Below are 16,975 nucleotides of genomic sequence, written 5' to 3'. Positions count from 1 at the left end.
TTATCGATTCATCTGCTATTATAGAAATTTTGCATTTTTTTTTTCTAGTATTTTGGAGAATATTTCTAATTTTATTTGTTTAGAAATATGTTCAACTATTCTAATTCATGAGAATCTAGAATTCAGTGATAATCCTAGATCAATATGATTTTTAATTTGGAGCTCGATTAAATCTGACAAATCAGACATTGGTCGGTTTCTCTTCACCAAACTATAAACAGAATTAAGCATTCTTGAAGTTATCAAAATTTCTTTTTCATTTAGTTCGTCAATTAAATTTGGTAATATAGATTTGCTACATTCTTCATTTATTTTTACGATTTTATTATGAGCAAATAATTCATTATGTTTGGATAACTTTTTACGCAAACATGCAGTTCTTGAGTCTGTGGTGTTTCCATTTTGATTTCTACCCATTCCTTTGATGATAAAACAACTTTTTTCTCTTTCAACACTTAAGTTTTTATATTTTGAGCAAACACGACATCCTAATTTACCATTTTTAACTTCTAACCACTTATACTGAGTTTAGAAATGTGATGCTTGCTTCTCGTTCCAGCAATCAGGTAAATTATTTTCTTTTTCTCCTCCAACTTGTTGCATATTCATTGAATCAATGTGCGTATATCTCCAAACTTTATCTTCAACAGCAATAGAATCAGCAGAATCACTTTTCATTATTTTTTTTCCCCAAAAAAATTTAATATCATAAATTTCACTGTCTTTTCATGTTTCATGGGTAAAAATACTTTTACAATTATAAAAATAAAATTTGCTGAATCTACAGTTTTTTAATTTATTATTATTTTTAAATTTTAAACACAAACAATTGTTATACATCACAAAACTAAAGTCCAGTGGAACAGCCTGCTGATGACAGTTTTATGAAAACCTGATTGTCTAGTGGTTTTACCATGTGATTGCGTATTTATTTTCAAACTTTTGTTATAGAGGAGTTGAAACAATAATTCCAAATAATCTATACACTGCCGAATAGACTAATTTTTGTTAGGTTACTGAACGAGTTTGTGGCTTAATATATTTCAAAAAATTGTTTTTTTTTAAAAAAATAAAAAGTAAAGAAGAAGAACAAGGAGCTTGCAAATTTGAGAAAAATTTAACAATGGGCTCATGCGAGCCCCTTATAGCTCACCACTGCATGTGCCTATGTAAAATTCCCTTCTAAGATTAATCTTATACCTTCTGTGTTGCTCATTCACAGTATCACTGACTTTTGATAGTGACTGTAATATACTTCTTGAACAGGACCCTATGCTTAAGCCCTGAACGCGGCTCTGATTATTCTGCATGGCGACCGATGCAGCATGAGATGTGTTATAAGATACAACCATGTTAGCATTTTGGAGTGAAGTCATTGCAAGGAGAAAGCGTTAGGGTTGCAGAAGCCATTTCCTCATAAGATGAGAGATGGAATAGCAAAATAGGAAAGATCACCCCCTAGCCCTCGAATACTCTAATAGTATTAGGGGGAAGGAGCAAGAAGAAAAGAAAGAAAAAAGGGGAGGGACCAGTCTACAGATAATATAACAGATGTATATTATGTGAAGTAAGGCATGATCCAGCATCAGGTACCTCAGGTTTGCCATGCCCGTACTCACTAAAGTGAGCCCTTGAGCCAAATGGGGCATTATATCAAGCAATACTTAGTCTTTATTTGAGTTGTAAATCAGCAGTTATAATTGAAGGAAGTACATAAAGATGGTTTAATGTTAAATCTGGTGCCAGACAAGGATGTACATTATTCCCTCTGTTATTCATTATTTATATGGATCACATTATGAAGTTAAGTGGTATTAAACCTGAAATCAAAATTGGAGACGTTAATTGTCAGCTCTTTGCTTTATGCAGACGATGTTATACTTCTAAATAAATCCTCTACAAGTCTGCAAGATTCCCTGACTAAATTGAATAACTGTTGTAATAGATATGGTATAAAAGTCAGCAATAACAAGACAAAGACAATGAAAATAGGCAGAAGCATTGAAAATATCAACTGCATTGTGAATGGAGAACCTATAGAACAAGCGAAACGTTCAGCTACTTAGGCATGCTTTTTAGAGAAGATGGTAAATTAAATAGGGAAATAGACAACAGAATCAACAAATCTGGTATGGTAGGAAGTCAATTGAATAAATTCATGTGCAATAAGAGAGAAATTAGTTGGAACACTAAATTAGCTGTATACAAGACAGCGTTCAAACCAATTTAACTTATGGAGCTGAGAGCTGGGTCAGAAGTAAAACACTTGACCAAAGACTAGAAACCGCAGATATGAGAGTCCTGAGAAAGATTAGGGGCATGAACAGATGGAATCAATGGCAATATCATATGAAAAACGAGGATATTAGGAAAGAACTTGACATTGTTAGGAACCAGGAATGTGTTAGCAGAGCTAATCTCAGGTGGTGGTATGGTACTTAAACAAAATGGGAGAGGAAGATTAACAAAACAAGTGTTCTCTGCCAGGTTGGCAGGAAAAAGACCCAGAGGAAGACCAAGATATAGGTGGATTGATACAGTAAAAAATGCCTTTGAAGATAGAAATATAAGATCTGATAATGTTAGCATCTTGACAAGTAACAGACTAATTTGGAGGAAAATTGTAGATAGAAAGTTAATAATGATGTAAATTTTCCATGTAGTACTATCATATCCTGTACACCCCTTGAGGGTACATGGCAGACATTTGATGATGATGATACTAAGGTACTCCTTATTGTATCAATCCGTCTAAATCATGATCTTTCTCCGAGTTTTTTTTCCAGAAATCCTGGAAAAAATCATTTTGTCAACCGTTCCTCTTCCATTCTGTTTAAGTGACCATACAACCAGAGATTAGCTCTGTTAATATATTCCTGAATGGCAACAATGTCAGTTTCTTTCCTAATATCCTTGTTTATATTTTTTTTTTAAATTCAATCCTTTTTTATTATTAAAATTTGATGACGTATTTAGATTACGTTTGATTACATATAATACATACATTGATTACATATTTTTTTATTCAATCCTTTTTTATTATTAAAATTATGATTACATATTGTTATTGCATTACAATGCATATGATTTATGGATAAGAAAAGATACAGAAACCTAATAAAAAATTGCAAAAGCTATTCCAGGTCCTGACATCAGTAGTGACCATAACCTTGTTTTAATGAAAACAGAATTGAAACATAGGAAACAAATCTGAAGAGACAAACCAATAAGATGGAACCTTGAAAAATTAAAGAAGTAAAGAGAAGGTATCAAGAGGCAATTGATCACAACATTCCAGAAAACGTAAATAGTCAGAATAATATTGAAAACCAATGGAATATGATTAAAGAGATTATTACAACTTCATCAAATCAATTATTGAAAAATACAGAAAAAGAAGAAAACATTGGATAACAAATGAAATTCTTTGCCTTATGGATGAAAGAAGAAAATATAAAAATGGAAAATTAAAGAAGAAAATGTGGCCAAATACAGATATCTTAAAAATCAAATTACAAGAAAACATAGACAAGCTAAAATAAAATACCTGGAAGAACAGTGTAATAACATAGATGAATTATTTAAAAAAGAAAACATAGAGAGAGCCTATAAAGAAATTAACAAATTGACTTTCAAATTTAATAAGAATAGCAAAAAATGCCATCAAAGACGAAAATGGAAAATTACTTATACAATCTGAGGATATTAATGGAATGGAAGAATTATCTTGAAAATCTCTGTAATGGCAACAGACTAGATGTTCATATTAGCATAGAAAATCAAAATGAAGATAATCTAGGACCCCCAATAATGCGAGAAGAATCTGATAAAGCATTATCCAAAATGAGTAAGGGAAAAAGTCCAGGTGCAGACAATATTCCTAAAGAACTGCTACAAACTCTAGGTGATGAGACAAAAACCTTACTCTATCAATTAATAGCCCAAATCTATGATAGAGGAGAAATACCAAAGGAGTTCACGAAATCAACTGTAATACCAATACCAAAAAAGAATAATGCTAATAAATGCAGCCAAATCAGAACAATACAATAGCTTTAATCCCAAATGTTAGCAGAATTCTACTAAAAATTATTCAAAATAGAATTTATTCAAAAATAGATTGTCTGCTGGATGAAGACCAGTTTGGATTCAGAAAGAATAAAGGAACAAGAGAGGCAATACTCTGTTTAAGAACTATAATAGAGAGAAGAATAGATCTTATTAAAATAAGATCTATTCTTCTCTCTATTATAAGCAAATGTAAGAATAAGATCTATTCTTACATTTGCTTCCTTGGTTTAGAGAAAGCATTTGATAAAGTAAACCAGCAAATACTCCTAAATTGTCTAAATAATATTGGCATAGACTTGAAGGAGAGGAAAATAATTTATCAAATTTATAAAAATCAAAATGGACTGATTAAAATCAATGATAAGGAGAAAGAGTGGAATAAGACAAGGATGCATACTTTCACCACTTTTATTTAATTTATATATTGAAAATGCCATTCAGGAAACTAAAGATAAAATAAATAGTGGCATAAAGATAAATGGTGAGCAAGTCATGTGTATGAGATTTGCTGATGACATAGCCCTTGTAACAGAAGAACATTAAAAATAACCTATTATTTTTAATTACTAAATAATAACCTCGAAAAATATAAAATGAAAATCAACACAGATAATGCTAAAATCTTTATTACTGGCAAAACCTCTATCAATATAGAGCATATAACATCCACGGGAAACAAACAAGTAAAAAGCTTTAAATACTTAGGGAGCCTAATAACCTGGATTCTAGGCAGAGAAGACATAAGAAGATTGGAGGCTTTTGAAATGTGGTGCTGGCGTCGCATGAACAGAATAAAATGGACAGAGAAAAAATCAAATGAACAAGTCCTGAGAGAGATAAGTGAAGCAAGAAGTCTAATTAGATCAATCAAAATTAGAAGGGGTATTGGACATATACTTCGACATGATGGATTTGTTAAAAGAATAACTGAAGGCAAAATGGCAGGGAAAAGAAAAAGAGGCAGCCCAAGGAAAAGCTTTGTTGACCAAGTCAAAGAAACTTGGGCCTGAGGAGCTACCAAGAGATTAAGAAGAAAGCCAGTGACAGGACGGAATGGAGGAAATTGCTGCTGAGCTACCAGTCCCAAGACTGATGCAACTGATGATGATGATTTACATATGGTTACATTTTTACAACACTAGTTTTTTTTTTTTTTTTGTAACTATGAAATTCATACAAATTTTGCTTTTTTTTTTTTTTTTTTTTTGAAAGTTTATTTTTCACTTGGTCAGACTATAATAAATGGATTAAACTAAATTTATTATTTCCTTTTTTTTCTGTATAATGTATTAATAATACTGTAGTTGGTAATTTATAGTTGCGGTTGAATAACATTGCATTTTTACAGTATTTATACAATAACGATGAGTTATATATTTACAATTTTTGATTTAATGTATTTAAGTGCTGTAACTACAGCACTTACATGTAATATACGTATTTTTTTATCTTTTTGTTGATCTCAGTTGAGATGTAATTTCTCAGCTTACATCCTAGAAGCTTTTTTATTAAGCTTATCCGAGGATGACACCGGTTAGTTATTGTTTATTAGTTTGATTGCTGTGTTGGAAGTAGGCTGATGCTTGATAGGTCTGATATCCACTACAGCCGTAGGTTGAGAAATTCATTCACACACACGATAATTTGGAAAGTCATGACATGTCGCTGAACTGGAAGGCCTGAAATAATAAATTGTGTTTCATTAAGTTTGTATGATGTGTAGGGTGTGTGTTTCTTGTTTATATTATGATTTTATTATTATTATGGTTATTACATGACACCTCCATGGAACCTAGGAATTCATTGCGAGAGTGCACTCTACTTCGCTAAATACATCTTACCCTCTCCACTACTATTTAATTCTCCTACTATGTCCTTAAGGCTCTTTTCAGGCTATTGTAGTTTGTAAGGTTCCTGTATTCAAAAGGTAGTTTATTTAGCTTATCTGGATGTAGAAGCTTTGAGTGGCCTTTCCATAGTGATTATTATATTTATACGTGATGTAATTAGTTGTCTAAGGTCTTGTTATACGGTACGTATTTCTGGCTGTCCTGTAGTTGGCATTGAAATAATGTTTAGCATAGCTGTAGTGACACAGGTGTTTTGCCATTAGTATTTTGTGTTAATTTAGTGTTTTGACATTCCAGTGTATATAAAGCTGGTATTGTTTCTTTGTTCCCAAAAGATCAGTTTCATCATTTTGTACTGCAATGATGTTAATCTATTTAGTTTGCAGCCACAGAACGTGTACGTTGTTATAGCATTCTTAGTATATTTTGGCATAGTGCTTTGTATATTAGTGTTTTTAGGCGTTTGAGAACTGTCTTTTAATCTATAGAGTTTGCCAGTTATTGTTCGGAGTTTGTTTGGTAGATGGTTTCTGTGGCTATTCCAGTTCATATGAGCATCGAAGTAAATTCCAAGGTATCGTATTGTTTCAACCTGAGTGATGGTAGTAGTTTTGCTGTTCTGAGTGTATTTTATGTTGGAGTAATAATAATATTATTATTGTTATTACATGACACCTCCAGGGAACCCAAGAACTCATTGCGAGAGTGCACTCTATCTACTTTGCTAAATACATCTTGCCCTCTCCACTACTATTTAATTCTCCTATTACAACACTACCATCAACGCCATCTACCAACCATCATAACTAACAACAGTATTTTTTTGTCTGTAAATTTTATGTGTTCTGAAGATTGATTTGTCTGTATGTGGATGGCTTTGTTTACTGATAGAAAAGGCCTTATCATAGCTATTATTTATCATTCTATCTAAAAGTGACCATAAGTTTTTCTATCAGTAAACAAAGCCAAATCAAGAAATTCGATGTTCTTTATGAAAAAAATTTTCAGTCAAAACCTAGTTTGCACTGTTATATTTAATTACTTAAATACATCTTACCCTCTTAATTATTAATATATACTTAATATACTTAATTATAATTAAATACTTAATTATAATTAAGACAACACTGTTATATTTAATTGCTCCGATTGTGTTCTATCATATAGACCAGAAGTGAGTAATACTTAAAAAAGGCTTCAATTTTTCTATTACTCCTAATCTAATTCCTAAAGTGGACATTATATGCAATATAGAAAAGGTCGTTTCGTTGCTACTGGAAACCATAGCTAATGATCTCAGACTTAAAAGCAGTATCATTCTCTCTTCTTCAAGAGTTCCCCACAAAAATATCACTCCTCTAGAGAGAGAAGAGCTGTTTAGGTTAAAGAAAGATAAAGAAATCATCATCTTAAAAGCCAATAAAGGCAACTGTACAGTGATCTTAAATACTAGTGATTACAAAGATAAGATCGCCTACTTACTATCTGATACATCTACTTATAGTGTTTTAGATTCAGATCCTATTTTAAAGAATGACAATGATACCAACAATTTATTACGTAATATGGATAGCTGGTCAACAGATTTAAAACAGAGATTGAAGTCTATGCATCCACTAACGCTGAGATTATACGGCTTTCCAAAAGTTCATAAAAATGGAATACCATTATGCCCCATCGTTGATGGTATTAATTCACCTACATATTTATTATCTAAACACCTTGCAGGTCTTCTCAAAGCATACATCCATAATTTGGATACTTACATACGAAATTCACAACATTTCTTGGAGAAATTAAACAACATCTCGATCTCCAATACAGATCTTCTGGCAAGCCTGGATGTAACATCATTATTTACCAATATTCCAGTAGAGGAAGTGATCGACATTTTAGGAAACTTCTTCCTCAAGACATTACTTCTTTGCAGAGGCGTAGTGAGGCTATGGCCAATGTGGCCCTGGCCATAGGCGCTAATTTTACATAGCCGCAAAAAATGAGATTTTTAAAGTTTTTTTTTTTTTTTAGAACTGTGCAATTTTCTTTCCTGGACATAGGTGCCAAAATTCCTCACAACGTCTCTGCTTCTTTGTTCCATCATTGTTTAAATTCTAACTTTTTCCTATGGAATAAAACTTTTTACCAGCAATTAACAGGCCTTGCAATGGGAAGCCTTCTTTCACCACCTTGTGCTGATCTCTTTATGGAGAAATTTGAAAATAAAATTTTATCTCAACTGGACCCTAAACCAACAGTTTGGTGGAGATACTTTGATGATATTTTTATTGTTTGGGAAAATAAAAATACGGAAAAGGATTTGTTCGATTTCCTAAGTAAGATCAACTCTTTACATCACAAAATTAAATTCACTCTACAACTGGAGAAAGTTAGCCAGTTACCATTTCTGAACATTTTAATTAAAAAAACAAATAAATGGACGCATCAGCCTTACAGTTTATCGCAAACCTACCCATACAGGTAGATACTTACACTTCACTTCTTCACACCATATTTCTCAGAAACTTAGCATTGTACACATGCTAAAAAATAGAGCCTCTCTCGTTACAACTGATGATAAAGACCTCCAAGATGAACTATCCCTGATATCAAATATTCTTACAAAGAATGGTTATCCTAGGAGATACCTAGGAAATTGATCCACAAGATTCTTTTCTGTGACCCCCCACAAAGAAAACCGGAAGATATACATTACAATTCTACTATTGTGATTCCTTTTACAGGGACAGTTTCTAATAAGATTGCTAAACTCCTCAAGCCACATGGAATACAAGTAGCTTTTAAACCTTCACAGACCATTCGCCAGTTATTAAGATCCCCAAAAGATAGTCATCCTTTTTTCAAATATGCCGGAGTTTACAACATACCCTGCTCGTGCGGCTTAAACTGTATTGGCCAGACTTCAAGAAGTTTTGAAATCAGAAAAAAGGAACACATAGGAGACGTCAATAATAATAGAGAAGACAAATCGGGATTAGCCTTTCATTTTGCTATGACTAACCATGTTATAGAATGGGATAAAAGTTCTATGCTACTTAGAGGAGGATTTCCACTCCTGAATGATAAAAGAAGCCACAACGGTTCTCTGTTGAGAAGAAAACCTAAATAGAAACCAAGGATTAATTCTGCCGAGATCTGGAAGACCCTCATTAGATCTTTCAACATGCCAAAATTAAATTTTGCTGCTAGAAATTATAATAACTAGTAGATTATACATGTGCTATACGTGTGATGTACGCGTTCTGCTTTTATAAACATGCAATTGTATTCGATCCATTTATGGTTTCAGTGCAAACAGTTTTTAGCATTTAAGTGTTCTTACATTTATATAATTTTAACCCTGATGAAGCCAACAGCCACAGTTGGCGAAACTAGTTGGTATAACTTAATTTAAAATAAATATATTTGACCAAAAAAAAAAACCCAAATAGTAGTCATTCTCTCCTATAGTTCTCGTGGTCAAAAATAACCGTTTTATTATCATGATCTTTATTTTGATTTTGTTATAATATTTGGATGATTTCCATGTACTGTTTAGTTTTCTGAAAGCAGCATTTGCTTTTGTCAATCTTTGCATTATATCTCTGTCAGTTCCACCTTCAGCATTAACATTAGCTTCCAATATAAAACTCTTAACTGATTCTATTTCATGTCAATTGATATTTTAATTTCTTTGTGGCATTTAATATTCCGTGTAAGAACTTTTGTTTTCATCATATTTTCAGCTACTTTATACAAGGCTTCTGATTTTGCTTGTATATCATTGTATTTTTATATCAGAACTATGTTGTCTGCATAATCTAGATCAGCGTTTCCCAAACATTTCATATCCCATTCTGATCACCAAAAATTTATAATATTATAAGTACTTACGAGTGAATGCAGACTTTTTCTCCTGTGTGCTGGTAGTTTTCCCCTCCTTTTGTACATCCTGGAGATTGCTTTGTAAGCTGGTGGTGGATGACTCACTATCTGTTGCATCACAAACACTTTCAATAAGATTTCTTAATACCAAAATTAAACAAAGTCCCTTGTCTCTTATTCATATTAAAATTTAAATCTGCAGGCCTTTACTTTTTCGAAACTTTCACCCTACAATACGAACTTGTGAAGAAAGTATTCGGTATTACTAGATTTGAGAACTGGATACAGACTACCTTGATCTTCAGTTTTAGTGGAAAAACTTTCTTTATACTTCCTTGCTAATTGGTCACTAACATTCACAACACAGATATTATTTCTTTCAGTTTTGAGAACAGAGGATACGCCACCCATTGTTGTAATCGGCTTGCAGGCAATTTTTACGATCAGTCATAAACAGCGGTATTCCCTTTTCCAAATGTTGCAAGGTTTCGATGTGTGAAAATTGACAATAATTCATGAATGCTTCCATGTTTAAAAATACACGGCTTGGTCACTAACATTTGCTACATAGATGTTATTAGGTGTTCTGGGTCTGAGCTTTTTGACATATTCACGAATATTATTCTCCTCAGAATATTTTCACTATAAAATATTTATTCATGAAAAATGCTTAGAAAACTAAAATGACAAATTCCAAGAGAACTTATCGCAGAACACTGTTTGGAAAACCCTGATCTAGATCTTCCAGCTATGATATAGAATTCCATTTAATTCATCATCTTACACCTGCAACTTTTCTCATATAGTGAACCAGATATTACACCACCTTTTCTCACTTCACTCCTTATTTCAGATCATTCTGATGCTGTCTGCTGTACAATGGGACAGCTTTTTTTCCATTATACATTTCTTTCATTCTCACATGTTTGTCAAGAATTCCATAGCTTATAATAATTATTTATAATGTTTCTCTATCACCACTGTCAAATGCTTTGACAAAATATGTAAAATTTAGGTATAACGACATTCTAAATTCTGTGCTTTGTGCAGTGATACTCCTTAAGATAAAAATGTAATATACACACCCACTTGATCTAAACCTTGCTCATGCCTTAATATCTTTTTAGTTTCACTTCTAATCCTAACATAACAATATTTTACAGAAACGTGTGGACAGACTTATGTGTTCGTCGAACATGTTGTTTATTATTTTAACGGTATATTAGAACACAGAAACTAAGTAAATAATTAATTTATTAACTTATTGCTGATATTTCGCTGGTGTTATAACCAGCATCTTCAGAGCACAAAAAAACACTGTTTTTCACAATACGCGAGACTATAACAACATGGTGTACTTAAACAAAATTGTAGCAGCAACACAGACTAGAGTCCTGATTTTGATGCCCTCTATCTGAAGGAAAAAAAAAAAAAGGTATCATATATTACTAGAGTCCTAGAAAAGTGCTAGTTTTTTCTTAATATGACTGTCTCCCAGATCTTCGGCAAGTTAATACAGCCATATTTGTTGAGATTTGGAGTGTGTTTTAGGGCTTCTGTTACCTCTAAGAACAATCTCTCTGATTTATATGGGTTTCTGTGCAGTACTTTTGTGTTTTTCCAGTTGATCCTGTGTGCAGGGGGTATCCAGAGCATGGTCTGCTAGGCCCGACTTCCCATAATGATAATTCTGGACGTATCTTTTATGTTCGCTGATGCTGATGTTCACAGTTCTTCCTGTTTGACCGTAGTAGGCTTGATTACATGAGCAGGGTACTTGGTAGACTCCTGGATGTGATAAAGGAGGAATGCTGTCCTTGGGTGAGCGGATGAAGGTAGCTAATTTGCTACATGGTCTGAATGTAGTGCGTAGTTTATGTTTATTGAGAATTCTTGAGATCTTTTCGGATGTGCCTTTAATGTAAGGGATGGTGACTGTTTTGTTGTAGTTCTCTGTGGTGGATGGTGGGAGAGGTTTCTTAAGAGTGTTTAGTATTTTGTTTATTTTATGTGGATTGTAGCCGTTGGCCAAGAAGGTGTGGCGTAAGTGAGTCAGTTCAGCAGTGAGAGCCTTGTCATTGGAACAGATTGCTCTCGCTCTATGGGTTAGCGTTTTTAATATGCCATATTGTTGAGAAGGATGATGGTGTGATTACACTACCTTCTGGTATCTCTCCCTGAGCCATTCTCCTATCCATATTACCAGTTTAGTATCCATCACCATCTGCTCCAATTTGAGCAACAGTATTCCATGGGGTATCCTGTCAAAAGCCTTAGCAAAATCCAGAAGCACCACTGTGTAGCCATTTCCTTTGTCCAACTCAGATAAAAAGCTAATAAATTGCTAAGGCAGGATTGACCTTTAACAAAACCATGTTGGCCCCTATAGAGTATCATATCCTGATCCACCCATTCTTGAATTTTGTCTTTAACCAACTTTTCCAATACTTTTTAACCACCACTCCCGAGATGGTGATTGGTCTGTAATTAACTATCACAGTTTTAGAGCCACCTTTATGCAAAGGAACTACTTTGCCTTCCTTCCACTCCCTAGGGACTAGAGTTCAAACTTAAGTTAAATAACCAAGTAAGAGGCGTTGACAATTCATTTGCATATTCATGCAACACCCAAGTTGATATTCCATCTAAACCAACAGCAGTGTTTGCATTTAAATTTTGCAATATACTAAGTACCTCTGATTTCTTGACTTCAATTCTCACATTAGTTATTGCTACAGGTACAGAGATAACCTCGCTTGGATGATAGACTTTTGAAAAGTGATCACTTAGTAACTACTATTACATCTGAATTTGTCACCTCAATACCATTAGTACCCACTAAAGTTATCCTTCCGAAGTCATTCTTCCTTTTACTTGCCACATAGCAGAAGAACTCTTTGGGATTATCCTTAATCTCCATGGCTAAGGTCTTCTCATAATCTGATTTAGCTTTTCTTACTATGCTGGTAACCTTCCTAGCTTGAGCCTTGTACTGCTCGCCTTTCTCGTTGTAAATTCTCCATAACATTTTCTTTCTTCGCAGATCAAGCTTGATACTACTACTCATTCATCTAACATCTACCTTGTTTGTCTTCCTGACCATGGGGACACAATCTGATATTGCCTTCCTCAGATACCCACTGATTTTATCCCCTTTTATACCCCTTCTTAAAAGAGAAATCCACAGATTTTGCAACCTCCCAAGAATGATTGCTCTCACCAATTGGAGGTAACGAGGACACTTTACTTATGCATATATCCTCTGAACCAATGACCAGGTCCAACACTCTCACAACACGTGTCCCTTCAGTTATGTGCTGTTTCGGATAATTATCTCGTAGAAGATGTATGAAATACTATTCCATTAGGGAAGTGCCTGGTTGATGACACAATCACATTCACTCCATGATTTTGTGCTGTTTGTATTAAAAGTTTAAATTCAGGAACTTCAAAAACAAAAATTCATAATTTTTGTTTCTACTAAATGTATACAGTGGAACCTCAGTTGTTGAATGCCTCTGTTCTCAAACATATTTTCTGAAGAAAAAACGCCCAGGTTCCCAAACAGACAAACGGCAACCATGTGCTTAGCTGTAAGGTGGGAAAGCGTCAGCCTTGGTTCAGTGCAGACATCTGCTCGAATTTGCAGTGAGTTTTCTTTATGTTTTGTTGTTTTTTTTCCATAAATTATTATTAATTAAGCCACCATGGGACTGCAGAAGAATATTGATAGCAGCAAAGGGAAAAGAAAAGTTGTTAGAACCACCACGATAGAGATGAAAAAAGAAATCATATCCAAACATGAAAATGGTGTTCGTGTCTCGGATCTTGCTGTGCAGTTCGGTATGGTGAAATCAACGATCTGTATAATACTCAAAAATAAAGAAGCAATCGATTTTCGTCTATATTTTTATCTATTTATTGTGTTTATTCTTTTTATGTAAGATTTTATGCATTTTCATTATGTTTATATATACGATCTTATGCATGAGGTACTGTTGTAAAGGTTTAAATAAACAATCATCTGGGGTTCGGGAACGGATTAATCCATTTTACATTAATTCTTATGGGAAAATGATTTCAGTTTTCGAACAATTCGGTTTCCGAAGTCTTCGGGAATGAATTAAGTTCGACAACCGAGGTTCCACTGTATTGGCTTCATATAATTAAAAATACATTTATTAATTTTAAAAAAATCTTGTTTCACATGTTTATTATAACACAAATGTTAAAAAAATAAATGCTTGATAATTTTTGTTTGAATGAAATATAACTTCTCCCAAATTGCCTTTCACTGAGGAGTATGCCGGTGTTACTAAAATTTTAAACAGGGTACATGCATGGGTACTGAAAGTTTGGGAAACACTGCCTTATAGTAGCATTTACTTGCTTCTTTTCTTCAGAACATATTTTCCTTGTCATCTCGTTAAGTTTTCCAATGTGCTTTAATGCTGCAGCCTTTTGTACTGCTTCTGTCATACTCTCTACAATTCCTTTTATCTTCTCTTGTCAACTGACTTGTCTTTCTAATATTGCTCAAATGAATTTTATGTTTTTCTTCTATGAGTTTCCAGAAGTTGTCTGATAGCTAATCTCTGTTCTTTTTTTATAAGTTCCAAATTGCAAGCCTATGCTTGTTCATTCAGTATCCAAGTCAATATATAATAATGGTGTACACTATGAGGTACATATTGGACATTAGTGAACTGACCAGAGCTTCTGACTCAAGGGCTATGTAGAGGTCTTTTCCAAGTTATTTAACTTTCTCCTTTAAGCAACCTGTAATTCATCTACTTTTCTCCAATTATGTTAAATCACAGTTGCTATTGTCATTCTGCAGTTCTTCAAACTTGCAGAACAAATTGTTCTTCCCTGGTGATGTCATTCAGAAGTCTCCTCTTACATGAAAAAGAATATATAATCTGTGGGTCTTCTAATATCAAAAAGTTTTTTCTGATCACCTCAGCTTGCTACTCTTCTGCGGGACTAATGCTATGATACATTAGCCCTGTCGTAAAACTTTTTTTTTTGTGTAAAATTACCGTAAAATTAAAAAAAAATTGCTGCAAAGAGCAATTAAGTCAAACTCATTTACTCGTTATATTCAATAACATTTTTAAATTCATAATTATTGTTTTCATAAATGAAATAGGAGATATTAAAGATCCATCCTTATTTCATAGCTGAATATGTATGTAGAAACTTCAAATTTTGCAAATTGATTAGTGCTCATGACAACATATAATCTTCAAAAGACACAAGTGTTGCCCAAGCATCTTTTCATTTGCCTTTTATTAGTGCTTTTAAGATTTCGATAGCCTGACTGCTGTTTCAAACTATTGGAATTCTCATCAGAGACCAGATAGAAACTTTAAGAAGGCAAAAACCTTCATTCAATACCATTAACAATCATATTCAAATTATAGTTTTCATAGTTCTTAATTTTTCTACAAGTGTTTTAGAAATTTTCTAGTTCATGCTGCCACATCTGGTTTATAATACACGGTTTATTTGCTCCCCTTTCCCCATCACTAGAGTTGGAATTGTTTTCTGTTTTGCATTATTTCCTGCCAAAAATTGTCACACTATCATTTACTTCATATAAAGAAATAGGCAAGGTCATTACTAGATCTTATCTATCACAATAAGTTAGTAAGGATCTGCACAGTAGATTTTTTTGCTTGGAGAGTGTTGAATGGCTGAAATGGATTGTCTCCAAGTTAATTATGAGTGCCCTGACAGTAATGAGTTTAAGGAGAGGATATGATCTTGTTGTGTGAATAATGGTTAGTTTGTGTCTCCTATGTTGAGTTTTTTTTAATCCAATAGAGATGCCCATATAATAATTCTGCTGATTATCTAAATCATTCATGCCTGAATCTCCTTTTTAAGAAAGTTTACTTTTCTTTAACTATAAAGAAAATTTGTATTCTCATTCCCTTTTTTATTTTTTTATGTGACTCTTACTTATATAAACTTGTAGTACATTGCTTCAAAGTGTGGTGTGCATACCCACTGGAATACATGAAAGGTCTTTAGAGTAGGGGTATGAGGCACTTTTTTTTTTTTTTTTTTTTTAACTTCCATGCTCACAGCAGGATACAAATGTGCAGCCTATTAGTTAGAAAGTAAGTTGATTGTTTTGGATTTACAAAAGCCAGTGTATCATATCTGTAAATTGCATGTATTTATTCTTCTGGTCAGTTTTTCATCCTGTTGTAGGATGAAAACTTAAGTTTCTGGGAGGAGGAACCTTATTACCTCCATACATATCGTCCATTTTCATTTGAAAGTGGAGGATATGTATGTATGCTAACCAGACTGGTAAACAAGACTGCTTAAAAGAAAATACATTAAAACATCATTAGATATTAACAAAGGCCAGTTTCTTGATTCAGAATCAAGAAAAACTTTAAACGATGTTTTGTCACTGTTAAAAAGTTATGCTTTTCTTAGGTTGGCTCAAAATATAGATAACTGAGACATGGCACATTAACTTATTGGATATAATTATCATGGCAACCTTGTTTAGTCTGCTAATTATCTGTAAGTGACTGTAACATCAGAAGGCTTAGAAAAATCATCTTGCTTTAGTAAAGGTGGGAGGAGAGCTTTACTTCTTGACTGGATATTATTTTGGATAGATATCTATGTTAGGATAGGAAAGGGGGATCTGATGCTTTTATGCATACTTGACTAAACAAACTAGAATGTGATCTTGATAATGCGTATAAGTATAGTGAGTATAAGCTTACAATGGAGTAAAATGGTTCTATGGAATATATAGTGCAGCTACATAAAACTTTCCCACTATTTAGTTTCATGCGATGTGAGAGCCATGAAGTTTCATATGCAACTATTTTGTATTAATAGTTTCTTGTGAATTGCATTAGGTTGAATTTCAAAGGGAATCGTAGCATAGTTACACCAATTATTATTTGATAAATGTGAAGGAATTCAGCCTTTTTATTTGCTGTTGTACATGTACCAAAATTAATAATTGGCATAATCGTGCATTAAATTCCCTCTGAAATTCAACCTTCAATTCACACGAAACGTTTTTTATAATTTGTAAGGCAAAATTTGTTTAATTTAAAAGACAGTATCAATACAAAATAGTTTTTTTTTTTGTACATTCCATAATTAATTTGCAGCCTGATTTTTAGCTTTCT

The 16,975-nt window shown here is 33.2% G+C and overlaps 1 protein-coding gene across 1 annotated transcript in view; it reads left to right on the top strand.

The window, feature by feature from the left end:
- The window catches only part of LOC150097146 (tether containing UBX domain for GLUT4), a 357,344-nt gene that overhangs the window by 16,776 nt on the left and 323,593 nt on the right, over positions 1-16,975 (top strand). The gene's annotated exons all lie outside the window — the stretch shown is intronic.

Source organism: Typopeltis vanoorti, chromosome 17, assembly GCF_054136105.1.
Source record: "Typopeltis vanoorti isolate ZY-2024b chromosome 17, IOZ_Tvanoo_1.0, whole genome shotgun sequence".
In the NCBI taxonomy this organism is placed as follows: domain Eukaryota; kingdom Metazoa; phylum Arthropoda; class Arachnida; order Uropygi; family Thelyphonidae; genus Typopeltis; species Typopeltis vanoorti.
The sequence above is the reverse complement of the archived record's forward strand: the minus strand, read 5'-3'. Positions and strand labels throughout refer to the sequence as shown.